Here is a 21,691-nt window from a genome sequence, read left to right as displayed (position 1 = left end):
AGTAGTCTGATAATTTTAGATTATGCAAGTGGATATTGTTGCTTTCCTCTCACATATCATAGAAATACCTCAAGTTTTGAGGCACTTCTTTCCAAAATTTAAGGCTCTTTTTTATATCTTCCATGTGGCTATTTAGTATGCTCATATACTTGTCTGCCTTCTGTAAGATATAGTTTTCATGGTTGAAGGTTTGTGAAATAAGAGAGAAAGTATTAGGAAATGAGACTTCAGGATCCGCAAACTAAGCAGGTGTTATGTTCTTTACAAATACTTAGGTTATTAGGAAGTCTACAATGTTACACAGTTATAGGTAGATAACAGTCCAAAGTTTTCTTGGAATCTAATAATTTAGTATCTGGACATCAAAAAAGTCACATACCCCTTCATTAGAGAGCCACAGAAGAGGAAACACATCAGAAGACATGAGCTCATTAATGGTATCCGCATTAATCAGTGCTGAAGCCGAGCCAGTGGCAGTGCGTGCCGGAGGCCCTGGCCCCTTTCAGAGGCTGGCTGCCCGAGGGCCTCCGATTCGGGGGCCTGGGCTTCTGCAGAGACCCGGGAGTTGAGGGTTAAGAGAAGGGCTACATGAGGTTGTCCAGTGGGGGGACAGGAAAGACCAAGGGCTGAATGAACTGGACTCTTTATTTATAAGCAGCACATGCATGGGGCCCAAATAACTCTTAATTGATCTGGTATTTCTTTTGTCCATTCTGACCCATTTATGGACTAGGGACCTCCAGTTCTGTACCAGAAGGTGCCTGAATGGCCCAACTTGTGTCACTGTTAAAGCAATTGCAGATGTCCTCATGAGTTACATAGCAAACCTCTTATTAATGGAGTCATCCATCCCATTTTTGATGCTTTGCTGCAGCTATTAGTTCTGCTGATCCTTGTTATTCCTTCAGTTCTAGATCCTCGGACTCAGCTTTAAGAGCTTGACTAGACTGTTAAACCACAGCGGGAAGTCCGGGGAGGGTTGGTTGGGGGGCGGGGGGTAAGAGACCAACCGAAGGACTTGTATGCATGCATATAAGCATAACCAATGGACACAAGACACTGGGGGGTAGGGGAGGCCAGGGGAAGGTTAAGGGGAGAGGAAAAAAAAAGGAGACATATGTAATACTCTAAGCAATACAAAATAAAATAAAATAAAATAAAATAAAATAAAATAAAATAAAATAAAATAAAATAAAATAAAGAAGTCAAGATTAAAGAGGCTTTAAAACAATTGTTTGTTTGTTTCTTAAGTTTTAAATGAACCTCTCTAGGACTTCTTAGTGTTACAGTCAGCACCCACACCTTTCCATTGGATGCTGTTTTTTTTTTTTCTTTTCACTTTTTTCAATCAGGTCAATCCCCTCCAAGATGTTGGTGATGTAATCTGCAGCCACCTTGAGGTCCAGCACACGTTCCGTGCTTACAGTAGTGACAGAAACTTGGTGGTGAGCAAGAGAGAGAGAAATATTGATTGGCTGCCTCTTGCACACACCCCAACCAGAGCCAGGGATCAAACCTGAAATCCAGGTACGCACCTATGACTGGGAATCCAACCTGTGACCCCTCAGTCTGTGGGCCGACGCTCCAATTACTGAGCTCCTTCCTTTTTTACCTCCTTCTCCCCACTCTGTTCCCCTCCTTTTCTATATGTCATCTAATTATCTCTCTGTCTGTCTATCCATCCATCTATTTATTATCTATCATCTATCTTTCTAATTATTATCTTTCTATCAATCAATCTATTCATCTAGCTATCATCTATCTTTCTATCACCTACTTATTATCTATTTAACAGTTAATCAACCAACCAATGAATCATCTACCTATCAGCTAATGAATCCATTTGTATCTTTAGGAAATTAAATATTTAAATTTTGATCTTTCTTTTATTTTGTATTTCTTTTCTTTCAATTACAGTTTACATTCAATATTATTTTGTATTAGTTTCAGGTATATAGCATAGTTATGACACAAGCATTATACTTTACAAAGTGTTCCCCCTGATATTTTAAGTACTCACCTGGCCCCATAAATGGTGGAGCAAAAATAGATTTACAATTGTTCACATGGAAAATAATACAACAATGAATTAATAATAATACAAGAATAAATGCTGTGTTTCACATACTCACAACTAAACCCACTTTTATCCCTCCCTGTACATTGTTATCATGATATTATTAACTATATTGTTTATGCTATAATTTACATCTCTGTGACGATTCTGCAACTGCTAATTTGTACTTTTTAAGCCCTTCACCTTTTTCATCCCATTCTTCTAACCCCTTCCTCTCTGTCAGCCATCTATTCTCTGTATTGTTTTTATTTTGTTTGTTTATTAATTTTGTTCTTTAGATTACACATATAAGTAAAATCATATAGTATTTGTCTTTAGATGTCTGATTTATTTCACCTAGTATATTATCTTATAGGTCCATCCATGCTGTTCCAAAATGTAAGATTTCATTTTTTATGGCCAAGTAGTATTCCCTTGTGTATATGTACCACAGCTCCCCCTCTCCCCTGACTCATACATTGGTGGGCATTTGGGCTGCTCTCATATCTTGGCTATCCTATATAATATAAGCCTAATATGCAAATTGTCCCCTCAACCCGGAGTTTGACTGCTTGCTATGATGTGTGCTGACCACCAGGGGGTGGCGCAGAACATGGTGGGCATCAGCGACACAGCACTGGCAGTGGGCAGCAGTAGAAGTGCTGCCAGCCCCGATAAGAGTGGGACCATGGCAGGATGGTGGAGCAGGTGAGCAGGTGGCGCCAGGACAAGGCAGGTGCGAGTGGGGCCCAATCACCCCACCGATTGCCTCGCTGAAGGGGACCAGAGGTGGTGGGGGATGGGGTTTCCATCTGGCTTCCAGGCGCTGAGGGAACCGGGTGGGGGCCCCATGACTCAAGCGGAGGTAGGGCAGGGGGGCGGGAGCCCAGAGGCCCAGGTACTTCCCAGGGCCCAGAGGTCAGCTGGGACCTGCCCTTCCACACCAGACACTCGCGCTTCAATTGCTGGCCAGGCCAAGGGACCACACCCGTGCACAAATTTTGTGCACTGGGCCTCTAGTTGTAAATAATGTTGTAATGAACATGGAGGTGCATATATTCTTTCAAATTAGTGTTTTGGGTTTCTTTGGATATATTTCTAGAAGTGGAATTGATGATTCACAAGAAAGTGTCATTTTTAATATTTTGTGAAACCTTCACACTGTTTTCCACAGTGGTTACATCAGTTTGCATTCTCACCAACAGTGCATGAGGGTTCCCTTCTTTTCACATTCTTGCCAACACTTGTTTGTTGATTTATTGATGACAGCCATTCTAAAAGGTGTGAGGTGGTACATCACTGTGCTTTTGATTTGCATTTTTCTGATTATTAGTGATGTTGAGCAACTTTTCACGTGTCTATTGGCCATCTGTATGTCTAATTTTATTTTTATTTTATTTGAATCTTTGAAATCAGGATTCTCTTTATTCTTCTCATTTCCCTGTTGAAGTCTTGAATCCTAAAACTATATTAAATCATCTGTTTCATAGTTGCTAAAATGTGTCTGAAAAGAAATTCTTCTCTTGTATTTCTAACTTAAGTTTTTTTAAAACAAAACATGATTGTATTTAATATACAACTTTGGTACAACCAAAAAGTAAAACACTACAGTAAAATAGTAACAAAAAAACATGGTATTTCATTTGCAATGCATAAGAAATAATTAACATCTTTAGTCATAAATGAGCTCTTAGAAACCAGCAACAAAAGCATTATAATCCAAGGAAACTGGAAAAAAGAACATGAAATAATACAAATGACGATTAAGGATGAAGCACATATGATGATTGTCCTGAACAGTGGTAGAAGAATCATTTCTCTGCAGTATCACGCTCACAGAATAAAAACAGTGACATCTAATGTTTTTCAGTTTTGAACAGTGTTGTTCAGTTTAAACTCTCATAAATAAACACTGGGAGACAGATTGATGAGGAGCATCTACAATTGGGCAAGCTAGTTTTGAATCAAAACATAAACTTTGAATATCATTAGCCCTAGCAATTCCAATTCATTAAAATGATTTCAATAAATTGGTTGAACAAATTCAAAATGCAGAGGAAATGTTATGACCACAAACTTTTATTGACCACTTACTATTTTTAATAGATTCCTATTGTTTAGAAGGTTACACCATAGTTGGGACGATGATCATAACCCAATTAGATAAGTACCATGACAGAACACAGGGTACCATGATAGGACCAAAGATGGATGTTAAGAACAAACTTTCTGGAAGAAATGTTACCAGAGATAGGAGTAGAAAGGGGTTAGCAGGCAATGAGTAAGAAAGAGATGAAAGAATTTCAATTGTTTTGTTTATTTGTTTGTTTCTAAAAGGTCAACATTTAGAAAACTGATAGAGATAAGAGTACAAGAATTTGAAATAAGGTATGTAATTTGCTTTGATTAGATTATAGTAGGGCAAAGTAGAAATGTTAAGAGTCAAACAAGGAGTGATAAGAAAGTGAAAGATCACGAAGAATATTGCATGGCATGTGAGACTATTTGGATCTTTTACAGAAGTGCCTAGAGAAAAAGTTAAAGCTCTTTGCTAATGAGATGATAGGAGCAGATTAAATTGTATAAAGATCACTCTGGATGCAGGGAAGAATGGGCTATGTGAGAGCAATACTACAGGGAGAATGACAGGGAAGCTTGGTTTATTTCAGGTAAGAAAATAAGCTGAACAAAGAATGGCACTAGGAATGGAAAGAGAGAGAGAAATGAAATCAAGAAATACACAGAGATGAAACTGGCAGAACGTGGTGGCTGATTGTATGTCAAGGGAGAAAGAGAGAGAGGAGTAAAGATGGCCCTTGATTCTCTGGCTCTAATGACTGTGAGAATACCTGGGCTATTCACTGGAAGAGAGGGTACTAAAGAAAGAACATATTTAGACTACACGATTTGAACTGCTTGTGACATATAACTGTAGTTGTCTGGAAGCTAACTGGACATATGGAGTTGCAGCTCAGGAGAGATATTTATGAGTGATATAGGGGTCTTCAGTTTATAGATGATAGATCTAGAAGAGACAGGTCATGCGTATGGGATAAATTTGCACTTGTATCTGGTACTTAAGTACTTTGAATATCTCCATTCCATTATTTTCTATTTGTATAAGTTATGAAAACAAGACCTCTATCATTGTGTCTTTTTGTCACTACATCTGACATCTAGAAGAAAATTTGACAATTACTTGAAAAATTTTTCATTTAATATATTTTATTGATTTTTTACAGAGAGGAGGGGAGAGGAATAGAGAGTTACAAACATCGATGAGAAACATCGATCAGCTGCCTCCTGCACACCTCCCACTGGGGATGTGCCCGCAACCAAGGTACATGCCCTTGACCGGAATGGAACCTGGGACCTTTCAGTCTGCAGGCCAACGTTCTATCCACTGAGCCAAACCAGTCACAGCTGAAAAGTTTTTCATTTATAATTGCAACTTGCACATGCAGGTTTTTCTACAAGCTAAGAAGAAAGCAAGAGGCTGTAAAACGATATAGATGTAAACTGTGCCCCTCTAGTGGAAATATGGGACTAAGTTAAACACTTGGCCCTCATGGACTTTTTGGAATGCTTTTACTTTTAATCCCATGACACTGAAGTTTTTTGTTACATAGACTGTCCTGTGATTGCCCAACACAGGACAAATATCTTTCTGAGTTTCTTGACCTCTGTTCTCATATTGGCTGGTATTGCCCTATTGACCAGGCTTAATCTTATACATTGATTTTTTTTTAGTTACCTATTCATGTAAAAGTGGACTTTTTGGAACTTGGCCCCATTTTCTCAGTGAGTGGTAACATATGACCTTTGAATTCAGACAACCTTGTTTTGAGGCAGCTCTGTTACTGATAGAGCTATGATAACAAGTAAACTCTTTTGCTTTTCTAAGACTGGGTTTCTGCACCTAAAAATTGGGGTGAAATAAAGTTGTCATAGGGTGCTTGCAAAGATTAAAATTTATAATACATGTGAAGTGCTTAACAGTGACTGAAACATACAGGTGCTTATTAGATTGGTATGGTTGTTTATGTTACGGGGTACCTAATGTCTTTTCTAGTGATTGGTCTAATCCAGTCCCACCGCACTTAGTGACAACCTTGTACTTTTCAAAGGCCCCACACTGGAGGCACATTCAAAGATGAATAAACCTAATTGGCATCCTCAAAGAATTCACCCAAAGGTTTAATCACTATTATTTCCTACTTTAAATTTGACTGTGGTACCCACTCCCTTCCTCCTTTCAGGGGAAATATTTTTAAAGCTTTTCCCAGTCTTCTTTGGACTTTGGCAGACTTTTGGTCTATGGTGACCAGGCTTTCTCACTCCACTTGGAACTCTTTGTTCAGGCCTCTGTCAGAAAAGAAACACACACACACACACACACACACACACACACTACACTAACTTAGGAAAATGAACTTGGCTATAATAACCCCTTTGTTGCCAGAATCCTTGTTCACAGGGTGGGTGGCTCAGATGGCACTTAATTAAATGCATTTTCCTATAAATTCTCAGTAGTGTGCTTATTTTTTTCTGGTGGCTAATAACTACTCATTCTCTAAGGCAACCAGATTTCACAGCTTGCAGAAGAGGGAAATCAGCATGCATAAATAACATGTTACTTTGTTGGTGCCCAGCCCCATTCCTCATCATCTTTGAGTGACAATGGACTTACCAACTTTTTCCCACTTAGTACTTTGCCATTCACTCCTTTTCTTGTACCTGAAAGACCAATATACCTATTCAATAAAAACAATACCGCCTCTTTTGGGTGCCAACTATGAGTCAGGCACTGTATTTGGAACTTATATTCATTATCTAATTTAATCCTCATAGCTCTTTGAGGTAGGTATTAGTATTCCCATTTAAAAGATGGAGAAAACAAGGTGTAAAGAGATTAAGTGCTTTGAGTAAGGTCATTCAGCTGGAAAGTTATGGCTGTGAAGAGACCACTGAAAGATTTGTCTGATGCCAAAGCCCCACAATCTTCCCTTCACACTCTGTGGACATCATCAAGGACAGGTGCTATCACGTTTTCAGGTAGTCTTAAAGTACCTTCAGCAGGCAATGCATCTGTAGCAAGTTATTGATGCCTCTATTCAGCTTCACACCTCACACTTGAACATTTTCTGTTCCATGCAGGAACATTAGAAACATAATGCAGAAAGATAATGAATGTCCCTGTCTTCCTCAGCTGCTGTGTGGTACCAGAGTAAGATCTTTAAATTCATTTTTCTCATGCTTTTCAATTACCAAAGAAGTTTACTTATAGAGAGATACTAGGGGCCCAGTGCATGAATTAGTGCACCTTGAAAGGACCTGTGGGCCATAAGGCTGTGGTGGGCAAAGGGGCGGGTCTCGGCCCATCCTTGGCACCCCTTTCTGGCCCCTCACACTGCAGCCCCAATCCCCTGTCTGGAGGCAACCCTGCTCTGCCAGCAGCCCCACTCCCACAGCCATCACTTGTACCCACTGACAGCGCAGAGCAAAAGGGGCTGGCACCAGCAGCAGGTGTGAGGGGTGGCTGCTGCCCCGGTCACCCCTCAGGAGCAGGGCAAGTTGGAGAGCCCTCAGGGGGCAATTGGGGCCAGCAGCCACCGCTTGCACCTGGTGATGGTGCCGAGCGATCAGGACCAGCAATGGGCGCCAGCAGCGGGTGCGAGCAGTGGCTCCAGTGCTGGCTTCAGATGCAAGCACCCGGTGGAACCAGGGTGTGTGGGAGCAAAGAATATTCAGTAACCTCCACTCACCTGCTCCACCATCCCACAACAGTCGATGCCTGCCATGTTCTGCGCTCTGCCACCTGCTGCTGATGCTTGCCATGTTCCATACGTGCCCCCTGGTGGTCAGCACAGGTTATAACGACCGGTTGTTCAGATGCTTGGTTGTTTTGCTGTTCAGTCCATTTGCATATTAGGGTTTTATATATATAGACTAGAGGCCCGGTGCACAAAAATTTGTGCACTCAGGGGGAGGGGGGTCCCTTAGCCCGGCCTGTGCCCTCTCGCAGTCTGGGACCCCTCGGGAGATAACGACCTGCTGGCTTAGGCCTGCTCCCTGGTGGCAGAGGGCAGGCCCAATCCCTAGGTGCAGCCCCTGGTCGGGCTCAGAGCAGGGCCAATTGGGGAGTTGAGGCGCTGCCCCCTGTCATGCACAGAGCAGGGCGATCAGGAGGTTGTGATGCCACCCTCAGTCACGCTCAGGGTAGGGCCGATTAGGGAGTTGGGGCACCGTCCCCTGTCACACTCAAGGCAGGGTCGATGGGGAGGTTGCGGCGCCACCCCCTGTCACGCACAGAGCAGGGCCAATCAGGGGGTTGGGGCACTTTCCCCTGTCACCCACAGAGCAGGGCCCATCAGGGGGGTTGGAGCTCCATACCCTGTCACGCACAGAGCAGGGCCCATCAGGGGGTTGGGGCGCTGCCCCCTGTCACCCACAGAGCAGAGCCAATCAGGGGGTTGGGGCACCGCCACTGTCATACTCAGGGCAGGGCCAATGAGGAGGTTATGGCTCTACCCGTCACACACAGAGCAGGGCCCGTGGGGGCGGGGAGGGGTTGGGGCACCGCACACTGTCACACACAGAGCAGGGCCGATCAGGGGGTGTTGGCCCCGCCCCCTGTCACACACAGAGTCGCAGGGTGATCAGGGGGTTTGGGCGCTGCCCCCTGTCATGCTGATCCCGGTGCCGGGAGGCCTCATGGCTCCACTGATCCCGGTGCTGGGAGGCATATTACCCTTTTACTATATAGGATAGAGGCCTGGTGCATGGGTGGGGGCCGGCTGGTTTTCCCTGAAGGGTGTCCTGGATCAGGGTGGGGGTCCCCACTAGGGTGCCTGGCCAGCCTGGGTGAGGGAATGATGGCTGTTTGCAGTTGGTCACACACCCTTCAGGGTGGGGGTCCCCACTGGGGTGCCTGGCCAGTCTGGGTGAGGGGCTGAGGGCTGTTTTCAGGCTGGGGGTGACAGAAGCTCCCAACCACTCTTTTTTTTCTTTTTTCTTTTTTTATTCTGGGCCAGCTTTAGCTTTGAGGCTTGGCTCCAGCTCTTAGGCCTCCGCTGCTGAAAGTAGGTTTCTGGCCTTTGTTTACAATGTTGCGATCCTGCTGGCTGAAGCCTGGTGGACTAAAGCAGGTTTCTGGGGTTTTGTTTAGCTTCTATATTTGTTTCATAGTTGCTTAGAGTTGCAGCTCAGAGGGCCGCAGTGGCAGGCGGGGAACGTTGGAGTCCTCTGTCACTGAAGCAAGCAAGCCTCATGTTAGTTTCAAGCTGCCTGGCTGCCGGCCACCATCTTGGCTGGCAGTTAATTTGCATATTGCCCTGATTAGCCAATGGGAAGGGTAGCGGTCGTACACCAATTACCATGTTTCTCTTTTATTAGATAGGATAGTTTCCTAGGCACAACTTTTTGTATATTTGAAGATAAAGGTGAAAGTTTTGAATTGGAGTAAGAAAAAACATGAGATGTATTAGTTGGTTGCTCTTAAAAATAATTTGTGGTTTCCGACCTTGTCTATAGCCTAGTGGGAGAGGCCATATACATTAGAAGAAAAACATGAATTGCACAAATAACTTTTTAAACAAATATTTACAACTTTCTCTACTATGCTATATTGCTATATAGCAATAGATTTGACTAAATACCTTATCTGACCTTCACTTAAAAATATATTTTTCTAGGTCTAGAATTTGGCAACTATTTTCTTCTAGCATTTCAAAGATCATTCCATCATCTTCTGGATACCATGTTTCTTTCTTGCACCTACAGTTGTAATTGTTGCTATTCTGCATGTGATTTATCTCCCTCTTTATTGTCCCTACCTCTCACCTCTGGCTATTTTTAAGATTTCTCTCTGTTTTTAGTTTTCAGCATGTTGACTATGATATTTTTAGCTTGATGTAACTTTGATGAATCTAAAAGTCCCCCTCCTCCCTCCACCTTTGGATTTACCCTGTTTCCATTTTGGAAAAAATTCTTTATCAATACCTCTTCAAACTTGGCTTCTGGTCCTTTATCTCTCTCTCCTCCTTAAACTACAATTACTAATATGTTAGTCCTTTACTATGTCATGTACTTCCCATGCTCTTATATTTCTTTTCCAGAGTTGTTTTTCTCTTTGCTTCTTTCTACTAACCAGTTTTCCAATTCATTAATTCTCTGTGCTGGTTCTGTTTAGTTTATCATTGAGCACATCCTTGAATTCTTAATTTTGATAATTATATTTTTAATTTCTAGATTTTTCATAAATTTTAAAATATAAGTTCCCCATCTTTGTCATCTATTCTTTTGACTGTATTAACCACAGTTATTTAAAAATTCTATCTGATAACAAGACCTAGATCACTTGTATGTCTGTTGCCATTGTCTACACTTTTCTCCTAGTTTTCATTCCTTTGTTTCTGTTTGTCAGCATACCTAATAATTTATGATTGAATATTGCATATAAAAGTTGTAGACTTTTTGAATGATCTTGTCTTTTCTCACAGAGAATTTACTTTCCTTTTAACAGACAGTTAGTTACAAAAGGGCAGATCACCTTGATCCAATAAAGGATTGAAATGTTTTAACTCTTTATGTGGGCTAGTCTATTTCTAGTTTCCTCTTATTACCAGCACATTAATCTTCAGCTGTTTCTCTATTGTCTCCGGTACCATGATTTTTCTGAAAGCTCTGATGTTTTGTGGCCTCTTAGTGAACACTCTTATTAGCTTCTTGGATTCTCCTTGCACACAAGTTAGGAACTGACAGACACCTCAAGGTGAAAATCAATTCAGAATGTTGTGCTTATCGATCTATGATTTCTGTGTCTCCAAAGTCTGGCATTCTTCAGTACTTCTGTTGGTAGTCCTGGACTCCAATTCCATCTTCTCAGTTCTTTGACACCTGGTGAAAGCTGCTTTCTGCTTGTGCTGGTGTTGTTTAGGATATAGCTTTAGGGAGAGAGCAAAGAGGAATACAGAGTTCACTTGGTTGTTTTTCTGAGATCTTTCCCCCTCAAGTCTCTGTTGACTTGGTTACTGTGTATTGTCTTTCAACAACTTCTCTTGTAATTTCTTCAGGTTTTATGGTTGTTCCTAGTAGGATGTTTGGATTGAAACATCAGAGCCAGAAATAAAACTCCTATATTAATAATTTTGAGTTAGTAGCTCTATTTCTTTTTTGGTCTCATTTAACCTATTCAGATAATGAAATACATGTATTTAGGTCATAGTACTAAAATTAAAATGAGAAAAATTTGGCTTCATTCTAGAATCAACTAGAAAATGTTTTGTGATCATGACTATTCTGATCTCAATTACCCAATCTGTAAAATGAGCATACTATCTCATTTATATAATTGTCAGGACTATTGAATCTAAAGGAAACACAGAGATTTTTTCTGAAAACAAAACAGTGTTCTTTGTCTTCTTCTTCCTCATTCTCTTTAAGTTATTTCCATGTGGACATTGAGTAATTAATTCTTAATTTAAAACCTTACTATAACAACCACAGCAGCAATCATACTTGCATTGTGTTGTGCCTGTGTTTCCCTTCTATCCACCCACCAAAGAAAACCCAAAAGAGGAACAAGCAAATGTCAACTCAGTGTGAAACTGTAGTCAGATTGCAACTTGCACTGAATTTGTATTATCCTTACAGCCTTGGTTTGCACAGCATTTGGAATAGATTTTGAGATGTTTTCTAAGAGAAAAAAGAAATGCATTTGTTCACAGAAGTGACTCTTACCTAGATCATATGTGTCCATCAGATGCCACAAAGAGCTACGAGAGTAGATATGAGCTGCTAATTTGAGCACTGCTAAATACATAAGTAGGTGAACCATTGCTATAAATATATATAATCTTGGTCATTTTACTAAGCCAGAATTGAGTCAACTTTTTTTCTAGGTTAATCTAATGTAAAAATAACACTTTCATCTCTTATTAATAGGTTAATTATTATCTAATGTTTGCTGTGTGTTCAGGGCTCCAAAATAAATCATGCTTTGATGATAGGGTGATTTGAGTTGTGCTGATTCATTCAGGAGGGGGCTGAGCACAGAGTTTTTGTCTCTCCCAGGTCTCACCTAAACTAGGGCTCATGCAATCCTCAGCCCCGCTTATATCATGCAGGAAGAAGTACAGAAAATCTTGTATTAGATCTGGCAACAGGTACCATGTAGTAGCAGCTGGGGAAGGAATGAACCATCTGGAAAATATTTTTTCTCCTTCTGGTTCCACTAAGAGATTATGTCCCATTATTAATCTGTCATGAACTAGAAGGAAAGTCAAAATGTCCTGGAGATTAACCACAGGGTATATATATGGTTTTTAGTCCTCCAAGTTCCATGGTCCTCCATCCATTTAAAAATATTCTCAGGTTGCCCTAACCAGTTTGGCTCAATGGATAGAGCATCGGCCTGCAGACTGAAGGGTCCCAGGTTCGATTCCAGTCAAGGGCATGTATATTGGTTGTGGACACATCCCCAGTAGAGGGTGTGCAGGAGGCAGCTGATCGATGTTTCTTTCTCATTGAAGTTTCTCCCATCCAAGTACTAACCAGGCCCGACCCTGCTTAGCTTCCGAGATCAGACAAGATCGGGTGCGTTCAGGGTGGTATGGCCGTAGACTCTCATTGAAGTTTCTAACTCTCTATAACCTCTCCCTTACTCTCTGTACAAAATCAATAAAATATATATTAAAAAATAAATAAAATAAAATATTCCCAGGTTTAGGGGCTCTGCGTCCTTCTCATTTAGACAAGGTCTCATGGATCTTCTTTTTTGCATTTCAAGAGACGGAGTACCTAAGTAAGTCCCTGTCAGTCTGTTTTGAAATTCCACAGGTAAAAAATAGGAAGCAGCCTCTACAGAGGCCTTGCCTGGCCTCAGGGTAAAAATGGATACTTTATCTTATATGAGACCTCTAGGGATCAAGTTACCTTGTCATTCACTCAGCAGTAGTGCCTGTAGTGTCCTGTATTAGGTCTCCATCACTATGGTGTCAGGAGCTCCTCTTTGGTATCTCCTGCTACTAGTCATGCATGACTCCCTATTCTTTTATTATTATTATTATTTATTTATTTATTTTTAAGTCTTCATTGTTCAGATTATTACAGTTGTTCCTCTTTCCCCCCCATAGCTCTCCTCCACCCAGTTCCCACTCCACCCTCTGCCCTTACCCCCCTTCCCCAACTGTCTCCATCCATAGGTGTACGATTTTTGTTCAGTCTCTTCCAGCACCCCCACACCCCTTTCCCCCTGAGAATTGTCAGTCCACTCCCTTTCTATGCCCCTGATTCTATTATATTCACCAGTTTACTCTGTTCATCGGATTTTTTTATTCACTTGATTTTTAGATTCACTTGTTGATAGATGTGTATTTGTTGTTCATAATTTGTATCTTTACCTTTTTCTAATTCTTCCTCTTCTTAAAGAACACCTTTCAGCATTTCATATAATACTGGTTTGGTGGTGATGAACTCCTTTAGCTTTTTCTTATCTGTGAAGCTCTTTATCTGACCTTCAATTCTGAATGATAGCTTTGCTGGGTAAAGTAATCTTGGTTGTAGGTTCTTGCTATTCATCACTTTGAATATTTCTTGCCACTCCCTTCTGGCCTGCATAGTTTCTGTTGAGAAATCAGCTGACAGTCGTATGGGTACTCCCTTGTAGGTAACTGACTGTTTTTCTCTTGCTGCTTTTAAGATTCTCTCTTTGTCTTTTGATCTTGGTATTTTAATTATGATGTGTCTTTGTGTGGTCCTCTTTGGGTTCCTTTTGTTTGGGGTTCTCTGCACTTCCTGGACTTGTAAGTCTATTTCTTTGATCAGGTAGGGTAAGTTTTCTGTCATTATTTCTTCAAATAGATTTTCAATATCTTGCTCTTTCTCTTCTTCTTGCACCCCCATAATTTGGATGTTGGTACACTTGAAGTTGTCTCAGAGGCTCCTTACACTATTTTCATATTTTTGGATTCTTTTTTCTTTTTGTTTTTCCGGTTGGGTGATTTTTGCTTCTTTGTATTTCAAATCTTTGACTTGATTCTTGCGATCCTCTAGTCTGCTGTTGGAGCTCTGTATAATATTTTTTATTTCAGTCAGTGTATGCTTAATTTCTAGTTGGCCCTTTTTCATATCCTTGAAGGTCTCACTAGACTTATTGAAGATCTTACTAAATTTATCGGTGGTTTCTAGAAAATTCTTGAAAAACCTTGTAACCGTGGTTTTGAACTCTATATCCAGTAGTTTGCTTTCCTCCATTTCTGTCATTTGTGACCTGTTTCTTTGTCTCCGCATTTTGGCTGCTTTCCTGTGTTGATAGAGTGGCTTTCTGTGCTAGGTGGCCTATAGGGCCCAGTGGCTCAGCCTCCCCAATTACCTGAGGTGGACACTCTTGGTGCACCACTTTGTGGGCTGTGTGCACAGTCTTGTTGTAGTTAAGACTTAATTGTAGTTGATATCACTGGGAGGAATTGACCTCCAGGCCAATTGGCTGTGAGAATCAGCTGTGTCTGCAGTGGGAGAACTTCTGTGCTGGAGACACCCTTATGGGGCAAAACTTGCTTTAGCGGGGCTTTGGTGCTCACTGAGTCTGCCCCCTGAGTATGTCCCTTATGGATCTGAAGAGTTGCAATCTGGTTGGTCCCACTCTGACCACTGGGTACACTGACACTTGGATCTCTAAGGAGGTGCTAATTTAACCTCTGCCTGAGGCTACCCAGCAGGAGCTACAGAGAGATCTGCAGATTCCTCTTCTTTGTTTGGGATTTGGAGATGCCCAGATGAGGACCAGCTGTGAAGCAATGCAAGCTGCTATGGGGCCTTGGGCCTTCTTTTGGATGTTCTGGGTCTCTCTGACCCAGCTGCAGTTAGTTAGGTAATTTTAGATTGCAAAGGGCCAGGCCATTCATATCCAAAGCCTCTTTGCACAGCTTGGGTGGGGCGGGGTCTCAGGGAATCAACAGGGTGGAGCAAACAGTTATAGCTAATCTTCAGCCCTGCCCTAAGAGGTCCCAGGTCTCAGTGTCCCTTGGTAATCATTGCAAGCACCTCTGAGAGAAAGCTGCCTTGGAGTTCCACCCACTGCCAGACAGTCCAGTTTCTCCCCGTATGAGTCTGGGTCCCCAGAGACTCACCTGGAACTGGAGTTCAGGGCCGTTGGGAGCTTGTGTCTCCCTCCCAATTGAAAAAGACAACCGAGTCCTCCGTTGCCAGCCCTTTCCAGTGTGCCTCCGTGCCTCTGCACTTTACTGCCGCACCTCCTCTGAGTCTCAGTGTGCTTTTCTCTTTCCTTCTAGTTGTAGAATTTCCACTCAGCCAGCCTTCCTGTGGTTCTGGATGATGTCCGTTTTGTCTTTTAGTTGTATTTTTGAAGTGGTTGTGCAAGGCAGCAATTTCAGGTGTATACCTATGCCGCCATCTTGGTTTTCATGACTCCCTATTCTTAAGTCAGTCTTTAAACATATATTTATTAAACACCCACCTATGAGCCAGTGATAATTTTACACACTGGGATTCACAAGCATGTGTAACAGATTTGTCTTCATTTTGCATCATGTTTCTGCTTGCTGATATCTGTGCCATTCATGGATTCTGTCCACAGCCTTGTCTGTGCTTTTAAACTATCTGTGTCATTGTTTATATGTAGCATGAACACTCCAACCCAAAGAACATGGTAGTTTCTGCCAATCACTCATTTGTATTAAGAGCTCATGTTTCAGGTTTCCCTTCTGAACCACCTTTGGAGCAGACACCCATCCTTGGTCTTGTCTGACCAGGTAGGTAAGCCCCAAATGTAATTGTGGTGACCTATGCATAAGGAAACTCTAACCAGGAGGCAGTGAGTGTGGCAAGTTGCAGGTGTTCTTCAGAAAGGGTCCGTTTACACCATACATGTCTGGTCTAGTGTGATTAGACCTGTCCACCCAGGCAATACAAAGCCAAGCATGTATTACTAGTTACCATTCCACCTATTTCTCCAAACCTTTCAAGTAAATAAAACAATTGTCCTACTCTGGTTAAGGTCCCTTGTGAACATTGTAAGGGTTTAGAGGGTATGAGGCTTGTGGGAGTGTGCTGCTAACTCTGGTATTCTTATCAGCAGGCAAGGGCACAGTTTTAAAAAAGAGAAGACTTAAAGCTGGCCAGAACTAAGGCATTGTGTAGTTGGCCTTGCCATGGGTACTTTCTTGAGGGACACTTAGTGAATATAGCTGGGTGACACAGCAAAGGTGGAGTTATGGGATAGGCAAAGTGGCACACAGAGCGATCAGAACACACTGTGCAGTTTAATGGGTTTCTTTAGAGCTGGTTGTAAAACTGTGGCACTGTTGACATTTTGGGCTGTGTAATTTTTTTTGACTGTCCTGGGCACTTAAGATGTTTTAGGAACATCCCTGGTCTCTCCACACTAGATGCCAGCTGCACCCTCACATTTCTGTTCCCAAGTTGTGAAGACAGAAATGTGCCCATACATCATTCAGTGTCCCTGGGGGTGCAGTCACTCAGTTGAAAATTACTGGTTTAGAAGCAAGTAATTTGTGGATGAGAAGCAGGAATCCTATACCTTTAAATTACATATTAATGAAATTCAACCCAAGACTTGCCAATTTATTACCAACTCACCAACAATCAACAAATAAGAATAACAACCAAAAAGAAGGATAGAAATGCCTCCAACCAGGTTCAAAGATTTTTATTACCTCCCTGTGTTAAGTTTACCACAATTCTCATGGTAGGCAATTATATGAGCCTTGAATAAATATTGCCAATTTAGGTTAAATAGATTTGAACATCACCAATTAGTCACTCTTTTGGAAACAATTTTCTACCTTTGTTTCTCCATTCACAGTTTTATTTTAATTAGCTTAATCTCACTTAGCAAAATCTTGTGTATTTTTTAGTAAACTGTGTGTACCTGTGAACTATTGGTGGCAATTAAGACTGAGAATCTAACATGTTTGGAAGTAAGGTGGTTCTTGAGTTTCTGGTTAATATTGTTTCAAGAAAATTTAAACAGATTCATACTGTTTATGGATCAAAGTAGGACAAAATTAGGGAAGAAAATCTGCCATAAGAAATCCACCCAGGCTTAAGGAAGCTGCCTATGATTGACTTAGTATGTGGAAATGCTGTCACTACATGGGACCAGGGAAGATCTGAGGTGGAAGCAAACCAGGGAAAATAGGTTCTAAATTTCTGATGGAGATGGAGGTAGAGACTACTTTCCTTGACCTCATTGACTGAATTTTCAAGCAAGATCCCTCTTGTAACCATGCAAGTAGACCCACCTAGATTGAGCAACCTGAAAGAAGGTATGTGTCTTTCCCATTTTTTCATCCCCAGTGCCTACCTAGCACAGTTCCTGACACAGAGGAATAACTCAGTAGGTGATGAACTGAATGAAGAGGTCCCAGCAGAAGCAGGGGGGGATTCCATTCAAAGATTATTGGTGAGTTGGTAATAAATTTGCAAGTTTGGGGTTGAATTTAATTAATATTCAATTTAAAGGTGTAGGATTCTTGCTTCTCACCCACAAATTACTTGCCTCTAAACCAGTGATTTTCAACTTTCACAGAAAGATACCCTGTGTCCTCCCTCTCCTCTACCCAGCTGCTAAGACTTTCTTTTATTACTCATCTCTGCTGATCTGGGTAAAGCTATTTTTTTACATTAGATATAATTATTGATATCAATTGCAGCCTTTGATCTCAATAAAATGTGAGAGGAGAGAAGAAGTAACGAGGAGTGCATGGGGCTGGAGCAGCAGGGGAGATGGTGAGGAATAGGTTGAGGGGAGGGAAACACGAAAAGCAGGAGGTAAAGACTGAAGGTATAATGTGATGCATGTTCCAGTTTGTAACCTGCAGCTGTTGGCCAGCAATACCCTGGAGGAGGTATTTGAGAGTTGGTCTCGCCACAGAGTCCATGCTTTAGTTATTACCTATACTAGTGGCCCAGTGCACAAAATTTGTGCACATTAAAAGGGGATTAATTAGAGGAAATATTTTAATATTGCTATTTGCCCTTTATAATAGAAGTGTTAGAGATGAAAGAAAATTAGTAAAATGTATATGAAAATCTTCCTCCTGTCAGAGTCTGGGTGCACCATGGGACCCAGAGTCATGTCCCCACCCACCCATGTGTGCCTCAAAATTGCACGAGACCCAGACCCAGCGGGCCCCCCCTCATTGGGCTAGATCCAGACCTGGCCGGTCCCACCCTTGTGAAGCCCCTCCAGGTGGGGCGCGCAGCCTCAGGTCCCCTGGCCTGGCACCAGGGTGCGGGGGGGGGGGGGAGCATGGCCTGAAGTCCCCCGTCAAGCTCCGCTGGGCAGGGGGAGCAGCCTGTTGTCCCCCAGCCTGGTGCTGGGGCTGGGGGTGCAGCCTGAGGGTCCTCAGTCAAGCCTCGCTGGGGTGGGGGGCACGGCCTGAGGTCCCCCAGCCCAGCACCAGGCAGGGGGCACACCTTGAGGTCCCCTGTCAAGTCCCGCTGGGTGGGGGCTGTGGCCTCAGGTCCCCTGGTCTGACGCCAGGGTGGGGGGTGTACCTTGAGGTCCCTTGTCAAGCCCTGCCAGGCAGGGGCACAGCATCAGGTCCCCCAGCTTGGCCCCTGGGTCGGGGGCATAGCCTCAGGTCCCCTGGCCTGGTGCCGGGCAGGGGGCGTGGCCTGAGGTCTCCCATCAAGCCCTGCTGGGTGGGAGGCCCAGCCTGAGGCCCCTATCAAGCCCCATGGGGGGGCGTGGCCTCAGGTCCCCACTGATTGCTCCTTAAGGCTCCTTACGGGAACTTGGCCTCAGTTGTGGGTGCAGCCATCTTTGTGGTGGAGGGATGGTTAATTTGCATGTTTCTCTCTTATTATATAGGATTCTCTGCTGAGGCAAACAGAGCTTCTTGTAGGCTCTTTGGGAGGTAATTCTGAACCTCTATTTTAGGCACCTCAGGGCATTTTGCAATGCTCTTGATTGAGATACTTTTGCAGATTGCTTTCAGATGATCTTAAGGGATGGCTGGTCTTTGGTGGGTTTACTTTTCTGGCAGCAAGCTCCAAGATGTGACTGTTGTGGACAGCATTTCTTTTGTTTGATTTGCGAACACTTAGACCTTGTTCTTTATCGTCGCTGCCTCAAAGTCTTTAATCAAAGACTATTTGGAAATAACGTCAGCTAATTAGCAGTTGATGATACAGCAAGGGCGACTCTCTCTTGGTGCCTCAAACCTTTCACCTGAAACACAAATATGCCACACTTGAGCTCTAATTGTCAAGGAAGAGGAAAAGTACATGAAATCATTGGCTGGGTAAAGGCTTCCCTGTTGACATAAGCACCAGGAGCCCACAGCTTATGCAATGCGGGTCTGCAGCTACAAATTGACCACTACCCAAGCATGCTGCCCAGCGGATAGCGGGTGAGTGACGCATCAGGATCTCCATCAAGCCCAGGGATGCAGGCACAAAGCCTGGGCTCGGTGGCATTGTCCCGCTGCTGTTCATGGACAGCATCTGCTACAGTCAGACTGCACAGAGTTCCTTTTTCAATCAGGACTTTTAAGGAGAAGATGAGATGTTTAAATTCATGCTTCATTTTCTACACTTTTATATCTGTTTGTGGTTTTATAAAGGGACCTTCTTTTATTCAGCCAACAATATTTTTAGCACAAACTATGTACCAGATAGCACAGATATAAAGACCTGAACCTTGCCAAGAAAGGGCTTGCAGCCCAGAATTAGAAAGAAATAGGAGATAATTACAAAATAGCATTAAAATAGTGCCGTGACAGGCAACAATTTAAATTTGACACTTAACTGAGAGGGAGGGGGTGAGGAGGTGGAATCAAAGACTTTGTACCAAAGAGACTTGAAGCAAAGGAGGTGTGCAGCTACTGACAAATCTGTGTGGCTCATATCAAAACTCCTAGGCTGACCTTAGCTTCAGCCATATTCATGTGCCTTGGGGCAGCAGTTGGGTGCCTCTCTCCCACTCCCCAAGGTGGGTAACAATGCAATTTGTATAGTCCTTACAATGAAACTTTTCCCCTTATCATTTGTATTGATGATGAGATTATCCAATGTTGATGTTTACTAGTTTCAACATCTGGTTAACTATCTGTATTTGTGTGATATAAACCAATTGAACTGAAGTTTTATAGTTCATTTATGTAATAATTTAGACAGAAGTTGAATTGAATCACCCCAGACTAGCAGCCAATGAAAGAATTTGGCAAATAAATCAATAAAGAAAATTATAGGGATTCATTTAAAACTTTTGAAGAGAACCAATTTTTTAAATCCTCTTTAAGCTTGACAAGTATTCACTTTCTTTTAAAAGGATAATGATTTTATTTCATATATTTTCCTAAAGAGCTAAACATAAGTATCAAAGTCTAATTCTATTATTTGAATTTTAAAAAACATTCAAATTGAACTTTAAAAAATTTATAAGATTTTTGTAACCAAATCTTAGTGTAAATTAGGGTCATTTTAACCTTTACCTGAGTTATTCATATTAACAAAATGGTTCAATAAAGGTCTTAAGTTGGTTGATATAAGAGAATTGTTATTAAACTTTCTAAGGACATGACCCTATGGGCAGACAGACTTAAATCATAGCTGGAAGGGAAGTTAGTTGCCCCATGGACCAGTGAAACTCAAACTTGACCCAAAGACCACACACAGAGTGGTAGGGAGTGGGAGGGAGCCTGCCCCTGTCCTGTTCTTGTCAGACCCCCAGTGCTGGCTCCATGCAGCCACTCTGCAGTGCTGTCTCCACTACCCCCACTGGCTCTGTAGATTCTTAGCTGTTTTCATGCTGTAGTGGTTCTCTGGGTGCATGGCAGCTCTCCCTTCCCACTGCTGGGCTCCTGAGTGTCATTCTATTTTGATCCACTTGCACTTAGTCATTTTCTTAGGTGGGGCTGGTTGCTGAAGCCTGCTGGTTGCAGAAGGTGGGGCTGGTTGCAGTAGGTGAGATAACCACGCCTTCCCCCATGTTGGCGAGTTTCTATCCCAGATCCTGGGTCCTGACACTGTCCATCTCACTGGGTCTTCCTTTGGGTCTCCTGGTGCTGCTTGCCTCACCCCCACTCCTGGCACCCAGCAGGTGTGTGCATGTTTCCCATCTTCAGGCCCTTCTTCACATTAGGAGGTGGCAGCATCGCTCAAGGGCTGAGTGTGAGCTCTGGGCTCAGTCTGCTGGGTAAGAGCCATACTGTCACTTCTGGGGGCTGATCTCCTCATCTCTCTGTGTATCTGTTCTCTCAACTGTGAAATGGGATGATATAGTACTTATCACATGGGGTCATTTGAGGATTAAATGTGTTCATACATTTGAAGCACAATAGTGTATGGACATGGTAAATAGTTGCTAATACTAGTTATGATCTTTGTATACCGATGGTGTGGATGGGCGTGTGTTTGTGTAGAGGGCAGATCATCAGTGAGTGGATTTATTATTGAACCTTTGTCTCATTTTCCTTATCTGCAAAGCAGGAATAAATATTCTGCCTTCCTCACAAGGTTATTACAGGATTTTTCACATTAGGCCCTTAGAACATTATCTGGCACATACAATTCAATAAATGTTTGCTGTTATTGTGATTATGATTTATTAATTATTCACTCTATTAATTTTAGAATCCTGGTCTC

At 42.5% G+C, this 21,691-nt stretch overlaps 1 pseudogene; it reads right to left on the bottom strand.

Moving 5' to 3' along the window:
- Positions 1-340: 340 nt before the first annotated feature.
- Positions 341-19,631, bottom strand: LOC132229696 (transcription factor E2F5-like; annotated as a pseudogene).
- Between the last annotated feature and the right edge of the window lie 2,060 nt (positions 19,632-21,691).

Source organism: Myotis daubentonii, chromosome 3 (genome assembly GCF_963259705.1).
Source record: "Myotis daubentonii chromosome 3, mMyoDau2.1, whole genome shotgun sequence".
NCBI lineage: Eukaryota > Metazoa > Chordata > Mammalia > Chiroptera > Vespertilionidae > Myotis > Myotis daubentonii.
The sequence above is the reverse complement of the archived record's forward strand: the minus strand, read 5'-3'. Positions and strand labels throughout refer to the sequence as shown.